The sequence below is a fragment of the Neolamprologus multifasciatus genome, chromosome 2 (genome assembly GCF_963576455.1).
Source record: "Neolamprologus multifasciatus chromosome 2, fNeoMul1.2, whole genome shotgun sequence".
NCBI classification, from domain to species: domain Eukaryota; kingdom Metazoa; phylum Chordata; class Actinopteri; order Cichliformes; family Cichlidae; genus Neolamprologus; species Neolamprologus multifasciatus.
The window spans coordinates 21,283,135-21,295,683 of record NC_140440.1 but is presented as its reverse complement, the minus strand read 5'-3'; the positions used below and the strand labels follow the sequence as shown (position 1 = coordinate 21,295,683).

The 12,549-nt window shown below is 44.6% G+C and overlaps 1 protein-coding gene and 1 long non-coding RNA gene across 16 annotated transcripts in view; one reads left to right on the top strand and one right to left on the bottom strand.

The window, feature by feature from the left end:
* tenm2a (teneurin transmembrane protein 2a) overlaps nt 1–12,549 on the top strand; it is a 232,015-nt gene that overhangs the window by 115,662 nt on the left and 103,804 nt on the right. The window lies entirely within an intron of this gene.
* The window catches only part of LOC146524308 (uncharacterized), a 132,264-nt gene that overhangs the window by 119,527 nt on the left and 188 nt on the right, over nt 1–12,549 (bottom strand). The gene's annotated exons all lie outside the window — the stretch shown is intronic.

Below are 12,549 nucleotides of genomic sequence, written 5' to 3'. Positions count from 1 at the left end.
GAAGTTGGATGTAAGAGCATCTTTGTGTGTCAGCCACCCCAGCCTTCTGGTGAGCACGTTCCAATTGACGGCGATTGCAGTGATTGACAGGCAGCTGATGGGGAGAAATGTGGGACAGGTTGTCCCCCCTCTCCACCGCCTCCACGTCGATCTATAATGTATTCATCGGTGTGTTCTTCAATATTTACAAGGTTATTTCGAGCTATTTGCCTTTCTATTCCGCTGTTGATCAATTGATTGACTATTTAGATGTGGGTTTCATTTATTTAAAAAAAAAAATCCAACTGGCTTGATGAGTCTCAACTCCCACGTGTGAACGGACCCGCAGGGGTCATCTTTAGCGTGGCGGTGTTATTTGACCAAACAGTTTGACCTCCGAGGGAAAGGTTAAGCACGTCTGCGGCACATCTCTACGTCTGTATCCATGTACGTGTTTGTGTTTGTGTGCGAGCCATATAATAGTTGTTTGATTGCTTTGTGGGTGTGTGGGGATTGCTAGCACTCGTCAGGCTAATCAAACAGTTCCCACAGAAAATCACAACGTGGCACACACCCCTCTCAGCAGCTCTGACACATCTGCCTCCTATCTGAACAAACATTATGAATTTACAAGCTAGACAGCCATAATGTGTGCGCATGTGTGTGCGTGTGGGTTTTTTTTTTTAAGATAAAGGCAACATTGTCTAAGGAAATACAAGCCTTTGACAAGCTCATACAAACTCCCTGAACCGCCCACACGCATACACATGCACACAAAGCCACCCACCAAACACACACACACACTCTGTTACAGGGATCCGGCCCAGTGGTGGATAAATGTGCCTTTCTGATTGCTGCCACAGACAGGACGTGATTGGCATGGCAGACCGGGGAATTAGCCATGGTTTCTATGGTGACTAATTAGGAGGGTCCTGACTGGTGGGTTTATGAAGACAGATGACAGATCGGTGGTTCACTTCCTGCTTTACAGATTGTGTGGTCCCATTGGCTAGCGGGAACCCCCGCTATCTCAGACAGACAAACCCCCCCCCCCCCCCGCAGGCCACCTCGCACGTGTTCAGCTGTCACCAGATATACAAAAAATTAAAAGTTGTCCTAAACCGCGATGATGACAACATCCGACTGTGAGCATATTTGCCGTAAGTTGTACTTTGGCTCCGAGCAGACCGACGCGCAGACTGATAGGTGGGGTAGATGTCTGCCATGGCCTCGTTGCTCAGCCTCTGCTTCACCCACAAAAAACAACACTCGCTCGCTGCTGTAGGCTGGACGTATGCATATTTAGAGGCTAATTCAGAATACACTCTTTTTTCGTTCTTTTTTTTTTTTATGTGACAATAAACAAGTCAGAGTCACACGCACACACTGATTATGTAGCTATAGGGCATGTGAGAGAGAAATAGGTGTGATTGGGTCCATCTGTGACACAGAGAGAGAGACAGAGAGAGCTCCATCTGTGGACACCTGCCCTTCCTCCAGGCTACCGTCCCTTTTTCTCTCAACTGCCAACAAGATCTGTGGTCGCACAGGTGCATGTGCGTCTGTGTGTTGTGCTGTGCGTGTTTGTGTGTGAGTTTTGTTTTGTTTTTTTCACAAATCAGAGGGAAGATCTGCGTGTTTCATCCGAGGTGTCAGTATCTTATTGTGAGGAATTTCACACAGAGTCTCGCTGATTTCCAGCACATTTGCGAAAACTAAAACTCAAAATGCTGTCACAGGTAAACGTGTGAAAGTAATTGATATTGGTATTGTCCTTAAACACAGTCTGTTTTATAATATGGTCTTGAGTGAAGGCGTTTCTTTTTGTTTAGTTTTTGAAGGTAGGGCTAGCTGGATGCTTGTTAATGGCACACCTGTGCTTTTATTTAAGGTTACAAAAAAAGAGAAAAATAATATTACTTATTCTTCTGCTTTTGCTTTTTTAAGTCTGTAATCAACACTTCTACTACTCATTGTACCATGAATAATTGATTCCCTTGGACACAAGCAATCCAGCCTACAACACACTTGGACACCTTTAAAAGCAGACACACACACACTGCCAGGAAAATCTGTGATACCAGGTAGAAGAGTGTGAGCCTTCCCTTCCGTTGCGCTCAGCTATCCATCTTGCCTCTGTCCCTTTCTTTCAGCCAAGCACCAGCTCCACCTAATGGCCTCTACAGGTACTGAGGCACTCACACACACACAAACACATTCAGACAGGCTGACATGCACACACACATGCTTTGATTAAAATGGCGGGAGCGCGATTCCATGTCACCAAGACGAGCGAGGTAGTTAGGAAGCCGCGGAGATAATGGCCCTGATTTTTTTTTTTTCCTTTTTGGGTCGGACGCTATTTATTGGAACACAACCCCTCCACACAGTCAGCGAGGGGTGGAGGAGGAAGAGGGGGGTACACACACAAAAGGAGAGGTGATTGGAAGAGGCACAGAGTGGGAGAGGAAAAAATAGCAAAGCGATTGAAGAAGACGTGGATGTCAGGGCTAAACAAATAAGCATGTGTGGGAACAGATGGTAATAAAGTTCTCTGTTACAAGACTAGTGGCTCGTACGCACGCTCACACACACGCAGACCCACACAGGCACAGCTTGATTATGCGGAGTATCGGGTCATGAGTCATTAAGACTTTGCCTCAGTGAAGCTGACTCAAAAGTGAGCAACAACAGTCCTCTACAAAGGCCGGTCACTAGCAGTCATCTCCCTTTCTCCCGTCCCTGTCTCTACTCCGTCCATCTGTCTCTGTCTGCTCCCACCCCCCATGTTTCCACCTATTTCGGCCTCTTTGCCTTCTCCTGTACTACTCCGCCTTCCCCAAACAAATTCCTCTTCCACTTCTCTCTGTGTTCCCATTCTGCTTCAGGAAAATGAGTTTCACTCTTGCTTTTCTTATCCAGTTCTTCCTTAAGCCAGAATGTGCGTATACGTGTGTGTGTGTGTGTGTGTGTGTGTGTGTGTGTGTGTGTGTGTGTGTGTGTGTGTGTGTGTGTGTGTGTGTGTGTGTTGGTGTGTGAGGGCAATGCGTCCTCAATCACAGTGAAAGCATTTGTTTCCCTCCACCAGGGGAGATAGATTAAGTATTTCACTCCCTTTTCGTCGCATTGGCTTTTTTTCTCTCCCCCCCCCCCCCTTCCTTCCATCACTGCATTTTGTCCTCCCCACTCAAGGTCAGTTGGAAGATTGCTTTTAGCCCCTTGTGTCCTCCCCAACACCCCATGTTTTTATTGTGCACACGGCCATCAGTGCTGGTGTATAACACGTTTGTGCATGTTTGAAATCGCAAGATTGAGGCAAGGGGGTGGGGCTTAGGTTGTATTGCTCTGTCTGACCTCTCTCTCATCAGGTAAGCGCTTATGTGGCTGTTTGGTTTTTGGTTTTTTTGGTGTGGTTTTTTGGGGGATGTGTGTGTGTGTGTGTGTGTGTGTGTGTCTTGAAAAGCTGGTAGTCAATCTTACTTTTCGAGTCCATTTTGAAGGAAAAAAAAAAAAGAAAGCGAAAAGAATCGTTAAGCTTAAACACGCCGATATTAAAACTTTAGGATCCTGGAGTTTTTTTTTTAATTGAACACACTTTTAAAGTTTTTAAGTAAAATGCTTCAGAAAGGGTTCCTCACAAATTTTATAGATACATTTTCCTATGTTAATATTTAATGCTTTTATTGATTACTGAATGGTATACTGTATGTGTGTCTGCTATAAAGTTTGTGTGTGTGTGTGTGAGTGTTTTTTTGTATGGACGGTTGGCGGTATTAATTTTCACAGTGGTGATTTGGGTGAGTAAAGGGCTGGCAAGCTAACTGGTGTTCTCAGCATGCTTTTGAGTGCGTTTGTATGTGTGTGTGTGTGTGTGTGTGTGTGTGTGTGTGTGTCTGATCAGTGAGCTGGCTGGTTTTACGCTTCACTACCCTGGCTGCTCATCCATGTGTACCATCTGCATGTGGCGCTGCCATGTGTGTCACCTGTACCCCCAACACATCCCACTCCTCTCATATCTCTAAGCATCCCTCCATCCACGCCTGACACTGTCTCAGTGTTTTCTTATCTCTTCTGGCTCTTCTGCTTTCATTTCAAAAGCTAAATTAGAAAAGGAGGAAGAAAACAAAAGCGTGGCATCGCTGTTAATTTAAACCCCTTTTCTTACTTTCTCCTCCATATTAATGCAGAAGAATCGATTTTTTTAGAGGTATTCATCATTTGTTTTATTCACCTTTTTAACTTTCCCTTAAGCATCCCATCCCTGAATCTGTGCAGCTGTGTAGGATGCAACGTTACGCCATTTGTTAGCCATGCAACACTAACGCTCTGAGTGATCGATCCGTGCCAAAGCTAACTACGAGACAGATGAAAGTGTCACAATTACAGTCAGGCTCAAGTGATAAATTGATCCCCATATTTCTGCTAGAAAGGAGTTTTTGTCCTAGAGATGCCATCGTTCATCTATACAGCCTCATTATACCTTCTGCTGCAGCAGTGACAGCCGTGACTCATTGACTCATCACGCCGTTGTTTGTAAACTCGAAACCCGACTAACCATTCTCCTTTTCATTCCTCATCTTATCTAATGTTTCGCATTTCTCTGCTATCTACACCCCTCTGCTGCTTCTCCTGCTGCTGCTGCTCCTACCTCCCGTCCACGTATCCCTTCTCAGCACCTCCCTTCATCTTTAATATCCTTCTCCCCAAAGCACTGACTCCAGCTTCCTGAACTCTTCACCTCTTCTTTTGTTCTCCCTCCTGCATCTCTTCCTCTTTTCTCGTGAACACTCTCCTCAGGTTCTGTGTTATTACCATAAAAAGAAGAAAAAGAAGAAAAAAAGGAGGAGTGACTACCTTTCCTCCAGCCCCAGACTGTGAGTCACGCCGCGCCGCCAGCTACTGGCTGCTTCCCTGGCTGTCAAGTCGGGACAGATGTGAAGCTGATTTTAAGGGATTGGGTGAGGACAACAGCTCATGCATTAGTGCGTTACACCCGGCAGTTTCAAAGAGCCCTGCTTCTGCCGGGGAAAGTCAGGTATTTTGGCTGTGCAAAAAGAATAGGTCAAATATAGGATTGTATTACAAGCGCAGAAAGGGAGGTGTTTCTGTGCTCACGTTTAGTGGAGGAGCTGTCCTCATTGCTGTAGTTTTGTGTAGGGCATAGCTTGAGGTGCTTCTTTTCCCAGTTGCCAGAGGGTACCGTGTTTGGATACTTGAGTGGCTTAATGCATAAATGGCACTGATGGAGAGTGCAAAATGAGGTTTCCCTTTAGTGCTATATTCTTCCCCTCACTGTAGTGCTGTCACATTCATTTTTAAGAAAGAGATTATCGATTATGTGTGTGCCTTAAATCACTTAAAAAAAGGGAGGGGGAGACTTTAAGCTCGTCTCCACGCAATGAGTAATGAATTACAGACCAAGTTTTATTACTTCGGAATTACTTTGACGAACAGAACGAAATGGCTCATCCGAAAGACGTACATTAGCCGTCCATCAATTTTGTGAGGTTGGGGGCGGGGGGTGATACACATTCGGCTAAAATGTTTTTTCACTTCTCCCTCAATTAACTCGACATAATGTTCTCACTTCCGCCAGGAGATGATTAAACAGAAAAACATCATCACAGCTTCCATTTTCTCTCTGTTGTGGTTTTCTTTATTTATTTATTAATTTTTATTTCTCTCTCTGCGCTCAGTCACAGTGCAGGCATATTTACAGCTCAGGAGGGATTTACTCACTAGATTCAGCTCACTTTGAACTGCAGACTACGACTTTGAAAAGCCTTGTAAATGTCACTGTTGCGCTGCACAAATAAGACATTATGTGGCTTCGTAGCTCAATGCATAATCTATAGTTGCATAACAGTTTTTTTTCCATTCTTTTCATTACCAGTGTTAACTCCACTCTCATCCTAATTCAGCAGAAAGTAGCTCCAACTGCAAAACAGAAGACGCGTGCTGAGGAGACGGTGCGCTGTGACCTTGCCTTAGGGATGATGACAAAGTGAAAAGGAGTCTGTGCATGTGTGTTAGCGTGTGTTTGTGTGTGCGTGTTACTAATGACCAGCGCTTAAGGGGGAGATGAGGGGGAGATGGGCCGTGCAGGAGGGCAAAGGGGGCACCGAAATGATTCCATCGATCATTCTCGATCACCTAAACAATGTGACCCGGCACATTCATCTCGCCGCATGTGTGTCTCTCTCTGTCTACTTCACTCTCGCCGTCTCTCATATTGACACACATTGTGGCTCTCACCTTTTGTCTGTCTAACCTTTTTCTCTGTGTGTATACACACGTGTGCTTTTCAGACTGATGCTTCAGTGATGGCACTGGCCAAATGCCAGCTATTCCACACAGTTCCATTAGCATTGCGAAGGCTGGCCGTAGATTGCTATTGATTGCCTATGGCCTCTATTCACTGGCTATTCAGCGAGAAGCACACACACAGACACACACGTGTTCGTGCTGAGAGGCTCGTGCACAAGAAAAAGTCTGGAGAATGTGAAAGCAGATGCAGACTTGAGTGTTTGAGGAGTTTGGATTTGTTGGGTTTTTTTGGTTTGGGCTTGTGATTTATTCATTTAACTCTGAAAGCGAAATGGATGAAACAAGTTAAATATTTTATTAATGTCATTTCAAAAATATTCTCGTGTTATTCTAAGTATCGGCTGTTATTTTAGAGAAATAGAAGAGAAAAATATCTTGGTGGTTTGACTTGCTGTTAAACAGGCCTGTGTGCGATGCGTGTGGTTGTTGGCTTTGACAGGGACTTGAGGACACCGAGCCTGTCGATGGCTGAGCTTTGGATTTTAAAACAAATCAATGCCAAGTGGCTGGACCCCGCAGCCACTTCTTAATGAGAACCCCTCGTCAGAGATGTTCGCACTCCCCGCGTCCCCACTTCTTTCTGTTCTCTTTTTCGCCCGCTGCTCTGTCTCCATCGCTCCATGCCGCTCCCACTTTCCGTTGCTCTCAATTATCGCACCTTTTTTGCGTCTCGCCCGCTAGAGAAGATCATCATATGCGCACACACGTACTCCCAAAGCTCAGTGTTTGCACACCTCTGTTTTCTTTTCCTTATATTTACACTCGTATATCTTCTTAGATAAGCTCAGTGTCAGCAGACCCTTCACTAACAGCGGCTCAGTCTTATAGTCATAAAGGACTGCGCCTCTACATCCAATCACAGTGAATGTTTTCTATAAGTTTCAGGAGATTGTAGAAAACCTGTCACTTGATAATGCACATACTACTGCTATTACTTACTACTTCCAGAAAAGGAAAAAAATCTGCAGTACCTGCAGGTGTGTAAATCCTGCAAAAGCCAAATCTATTGTTTACCGTGTGTGTGTGTGTGTGTGTGTGTGTGTGTGTGTGTGTGTGTGTGTGTGTGTGAGTGTGTGAGAACACGTTGAGGGGATTAGGGATGTAATGCAGGATTATCCAGCAGGTAGACTTCCCACTTCTTCTGCTGAGGAGGAGATGGAGAGTCGGCGAGGATAGGGAGGAAGAGACGGATGGACAGAGAGGAGTGAGCAAAAAGAGCAAAGGAGTCGAGGGAGGAAGGGAAGTGTAGCAAAGCGCAGTTTGCAAACTTTATACAGAGAAGTAGTTTGGAGGAGTTTCACATGCATGAAATTAAAAATAAAGATTTACATAACAGATATTGGGAAGGGTGTTTAGAAATCGTGTTTCAGGGTGATTTGCTTAATAAGAATGACAAAAATATACACACATTCACAGCAATGTGCACTCCAGACCTTTAGCAATTTGTTCTGCAAGCACGCAGCAGCTCCGTGATGATCCACTTATCTCTGTTCTTACTCTAAGAAGCGGCAGATGATCTAAGAGCCCTGTTCGTTTTACATTGTGCAAACAAGTCAGCCATGCTTCTCAGGGCTAAGTCTTTTAATGATTTATAGACAAGACGTAAGTTTGTTTCTTTTAATACTGTGACACACCGGGAGCCCGCGCAGCGCCTGAAGAGTTGCTGCAGCAGCGTGCGAGAGGAGAAACGAGGAGGCGGGGGAACAGGGGAGCGCTTTCCAGGTGAGTTTTCGGAAACCAGCAACGGGAGCGAAGCATTGCTCCATCATGTGTATTTGTATATTAGTGTCAGCAAATTTCCCTTTGCTCTTTTTGTCAGGGCTCTTAACATTGTTAACTTCGCATCACTGTTGGAACATAACCACACAGATATAATGAGACTTGAGTCATTGCCATTGCTCTGTTCAGAGTGTTTTGTTTTGTTTTTTCAATTTTATTTAGAGCAGCATAGTGCTTCAAGGTCCCCGCTACCTTTGCTCATCAACAATTGCCAAGTATTAAATAAAACGTGAGCTGCGTGAGCAATGTGAGCAATTCCTCCGCCTCCCACCCCCAGAGTATAAAGTCCACATGGGGCGATAGAGGCAATTTCACACACACACATATGCGTGCGCACAAACATACTTAGAGCATCTGTGGCTCTGGATCTGTAGCTTTTTGTAATTGTTTTGGACTAATCCGAGTTTTAATATGTCTCACACAGCGGGGAGGCCTTCACGCCTAATAGACGCCACGGATTTGTTAAATCACGTCTGTCTGCGAATGTGTGTTTTGGAGCAAGAGAGAGAGCGAGAAAGTGAGGGTGTGTTTGATTATATACGAGCTCCACTTTGATGACAGTTTGTTTTGGAATGTGCCCGTGTGTATTTTAATGAATTTAAAATAACTATAGGAGTATATGAAAGCGAAATGACACACGGAGGCACAGAGAGCATCTGTGTGTATAGACACAATACTCACACAAAGATGGGGGATACACACACACATACACACATCCAGCAAGTGAACCCTTGGCAGTACTTCTCCAGTCTGTTTGAAGTAGCGTCTCACGGGAGGCAATAGGACTGTGGCAGTGTTTCACCCACTCAAACACACACTGGCTCCCAGGGAAAGAGGGATTGCAGAGAGAAAAGGCAGACAGAGGAGACAGTAGGAGGAGTGTTTCTGCTCAAACACACTCCAGCTCGTCTCATCCCTTTCTCCAGGTCTGTCGGAGCTCTGAGAACAGGTTGAGGTTGTTTACAGCCACACTTCCCTTTCCCCTCGGTGCCCATACGCTCATATCTCGCTCTATCATCCTCACGCCGACTGGGTGAGATTGAAACAGCGCACTGGGGGATGCGGCAAGGATATTACCCTGGCTGCATCAGCATCAGACGGGGAGACTTGCCGTTTCATTTCGTGGCAGCCTCAATTACAATAGCCGGACGGAAGGAGATGACTTCGTCCGCCGGAGCTGAACTCAGACACCAAAAAGCTTCCTGATAAAAGCCTCCCCTCAAGAATATTTTAAAACTCGGTTAGGGCTCTCTGACTGAGAAGCACTGCTCTCTGTGTCTGCTGTAAGCTGCGTGACCTGATCAAGGCCACACAAATTTAAAGCACCACTTGCCAATTTTCAGAGCCCATAACCTCATCTTTGAGAACAAACAAGCAATACAAGCAAATATGGCACGGAAGAAATAAAGTAGGGGAGTCAAAACATGCCGCGTGAGTGATGGCTGAGTGAAACATATCAAAGGTTTTTCTCTTTTCCTTTTTTCCCCTTTCTTTCCAAGAATGACTTAAAAAGCAGCTCATTTGAATGTTTTTGTTTCCCAGCATCAGCCAGCAGGCAGCCCACAAATACTGCTTGTTTTCTTAAGACAATGCGTACATATGCATAAAAAAACCCCCAAAAATTACAATCGCACAAAGCAATCCCGTTTAAAGACAGCGCTGCACTGCTGCCAATCTGCAGAGCTATTATTTTGTGCCTTGTTCTGCTGTTTTTGGCTCGTGCATCTTTCATACAGTCCACTCTGAACCTTGTCATTTTCCAGCGCATCCCATATATGAGAGCAGGTAGAGCATGAGGATAAGGTGCTGCATCCAGCTGTGGCTCTTATTCATTTCTCCAGATCTCTTCCTCCCTCCCACCTACCCAGCCCACCCCACAGTGTCCCCTGGCACAGCAACAAAAGCAGCTAATGGAGAAGGAATGTACCTACACACAGTCACAGATGGAGAGATACAGAGAGAGAGAGAGAGAGAGGGCGAGGGACAAAGAGGCACACAGGCAAAAAGAGAGAGGGAGAGAGAAACAGAAGGATAGAAGCAGGAGGAGGAGGCACAGTGTTGTATGGTGTGCAGCGGAAAAAGAGAAGTAAAAAGCTCTTAGTCATGTTGCCAAAGTAACACCCTTGTTCCATGTGTTTCCACAGCTTCTACGCCAAGTTGTGAAGTAGTAGAGAGTGCACGCTACTTTTTTCTTTTTGGAAAAATATTTCCAAACATCTAATTAGATTTTTTTTTGTTTCCAAAATAGATTTCAGAAAGTTAAAAGGCAAATCTGATTGTGTCTTTGCTTCTTTTGGTTTTTGACATGTCTGCCTCTAATTTATCGGACAACACAAAGGCCCGGGGCTGTGACAGCAGAGAGGTGAAGATGTCAAATTAGGGATTATCTTCATCATCGAGGGAAAAAAAGGCTACTAAAGATCTCTCGTGACCCCCAGAAACTGTTGCAGGAAGTGATTAGAGATGTTGGTGAGCTCCATCTTTTTTACAGCCTACTTTTTTCTTTTTAGGCTATAACAAATATGCACGTGCACACATGCACGTGCATATTTGTGGGTTTGTAACACTAACTAACTAACGTAGGACTCGCTTAGTTAAAAAGTGAGGCATAGAGATAGTGAGAGTATGCGCATCTTTTTGAAAGTTCAGCCATGATTCATTGGATAACATCTCACACTTGCAATTAAGGCTCGACTGGCAAAAAGGAAATAATGTAATACTAATAATAATTTGAAGGGCACTCTGACAATGCATCCGTCCTTGCAGTTTCCAGATATTCCATTTTATTTATTTATTTATTTATTTTTCTTCTTCTTCTTCTTTTTTTAGCTTAATCTTTCCGACAAACAGACAAATATTTATCCCTCTGCCTCGCTTCTTTGCTTGGCGGGGGATAAATTGTGTGTGCGCTTCTATACAAATATCTACATTCTTAGATACATACAAACACAAATGCTGTCAGCGAGAAACAAGAAACAGCTGACTGAGAGTGTCATAAGAAAAACACCGTGCTTAACCAGCTAATGCCTAAACTTTTCCTACGCCTGTCGCTCACTTAAGCTTTTCTGCAGCCTCCTGTAATTTTTTTAATTCTCAAAAATTTTCGCTGGCATTTCCATCATATAGTCCATCCATGGCATTTCCATCGTATTCATACATTACGAGTCCAAGAATAAATATATAATAATATATTGCACTAAAACTGCACCATACAAGCACACTTTTGTCTCCTTTTCCTGACATTTCCTTTCCTTCCTCTCTTCCATCCTCGATTCTTTTCCCCTCCCTCTCCTGCCCTTCACCTTCTCTCCTCCTCTCCTTCATCCTCTCACTCATCCTCCAGTTCTCGGGGCTATTTTTTTTTCTTATCTCCACTTAGCTTTTAGTGCTCTTCTGTGCCCCACTCCAGGGGAATCCACCTCTTTCCAGACTTGCCCTTATTTTAGCAACACAGGCTGGTCCTCAGAGAGCACTGTCAGACCTCATACACTATGCCGTCTGCCCCTCTGTGCATGCACGTGTGTGTGTGTGTGTGTGTGTGTGTGTGTGTGTGTGTGCGTGCGCACTCTCACGTGTGCACGTGTGTGTCTATCTGCGCTTGCATAAACGTGCAGACTTTCTGACGTTTCAAGACTGACGGGACAAGCTGTGTCCTCAAGAAAACATGGCCATGTGATGTTTCTGTATTTCTTTCTTTCTTCCGCCTCTTTCTTTCTTTGGTTCAGTGTGGTGCAGTCAGAGCTACAGGTGAATTATTAATGAGAGAGGGAATTGTCGTTCTGCTTCAGATCGCCCACTGCTTCTTACAAGAAAAGTCTCGGAAGGAAGGCAAGCATGAAATACCAAACATTCGTGGCCTTCTGTGAAATTCAAGAGCCATAAAGGAATTGGAGATTTTCTTTTTTTTTTCTTTCTTTTTTGGGGAGTTTGCAGACTTCTCTCAATGAATGAGCACACGTTGGTGTCAACATCAGATTCTAACCAGAAAGAAAGAGAAAACGGAACTAATCAGTTATTGTCCTTTCATTCGTCATTTACTTTATTTGGGATCTTTAGATCACCAAGTAGAGTTGCATTCCTCTAGTTTTTGCAGTGGTGTAATGAACACAGGTAGAAGAGATGAAACGTTTTAGAAGCATCACCGGGGGCCAAACGCTTTATTATGTCAGATTTACAAATTCCCCACACCCGAGTTGGAGGGAAAAGTGACCTACATAACTACAGACCACGGAAAGAAAAAAAACAGTAGTGGCCCAATTCTCCTCTCCTCCACTCCACTCCCTCATTCTCTATCTCTGTTGCTGCTTCTGTAGCTGCTCTTTTTCTCTCTCATTTCGTCACCCCTCGTTTATCTCTATCCTTTCCCCGACAGCGGCTTGGCGAGTTATCACCCCTCATTCCGATGAGAGGAATGGCGTGCATGTCTGGGTTTTTTCTTTGTTTTGTTTGTGTGTGCATGTGTGC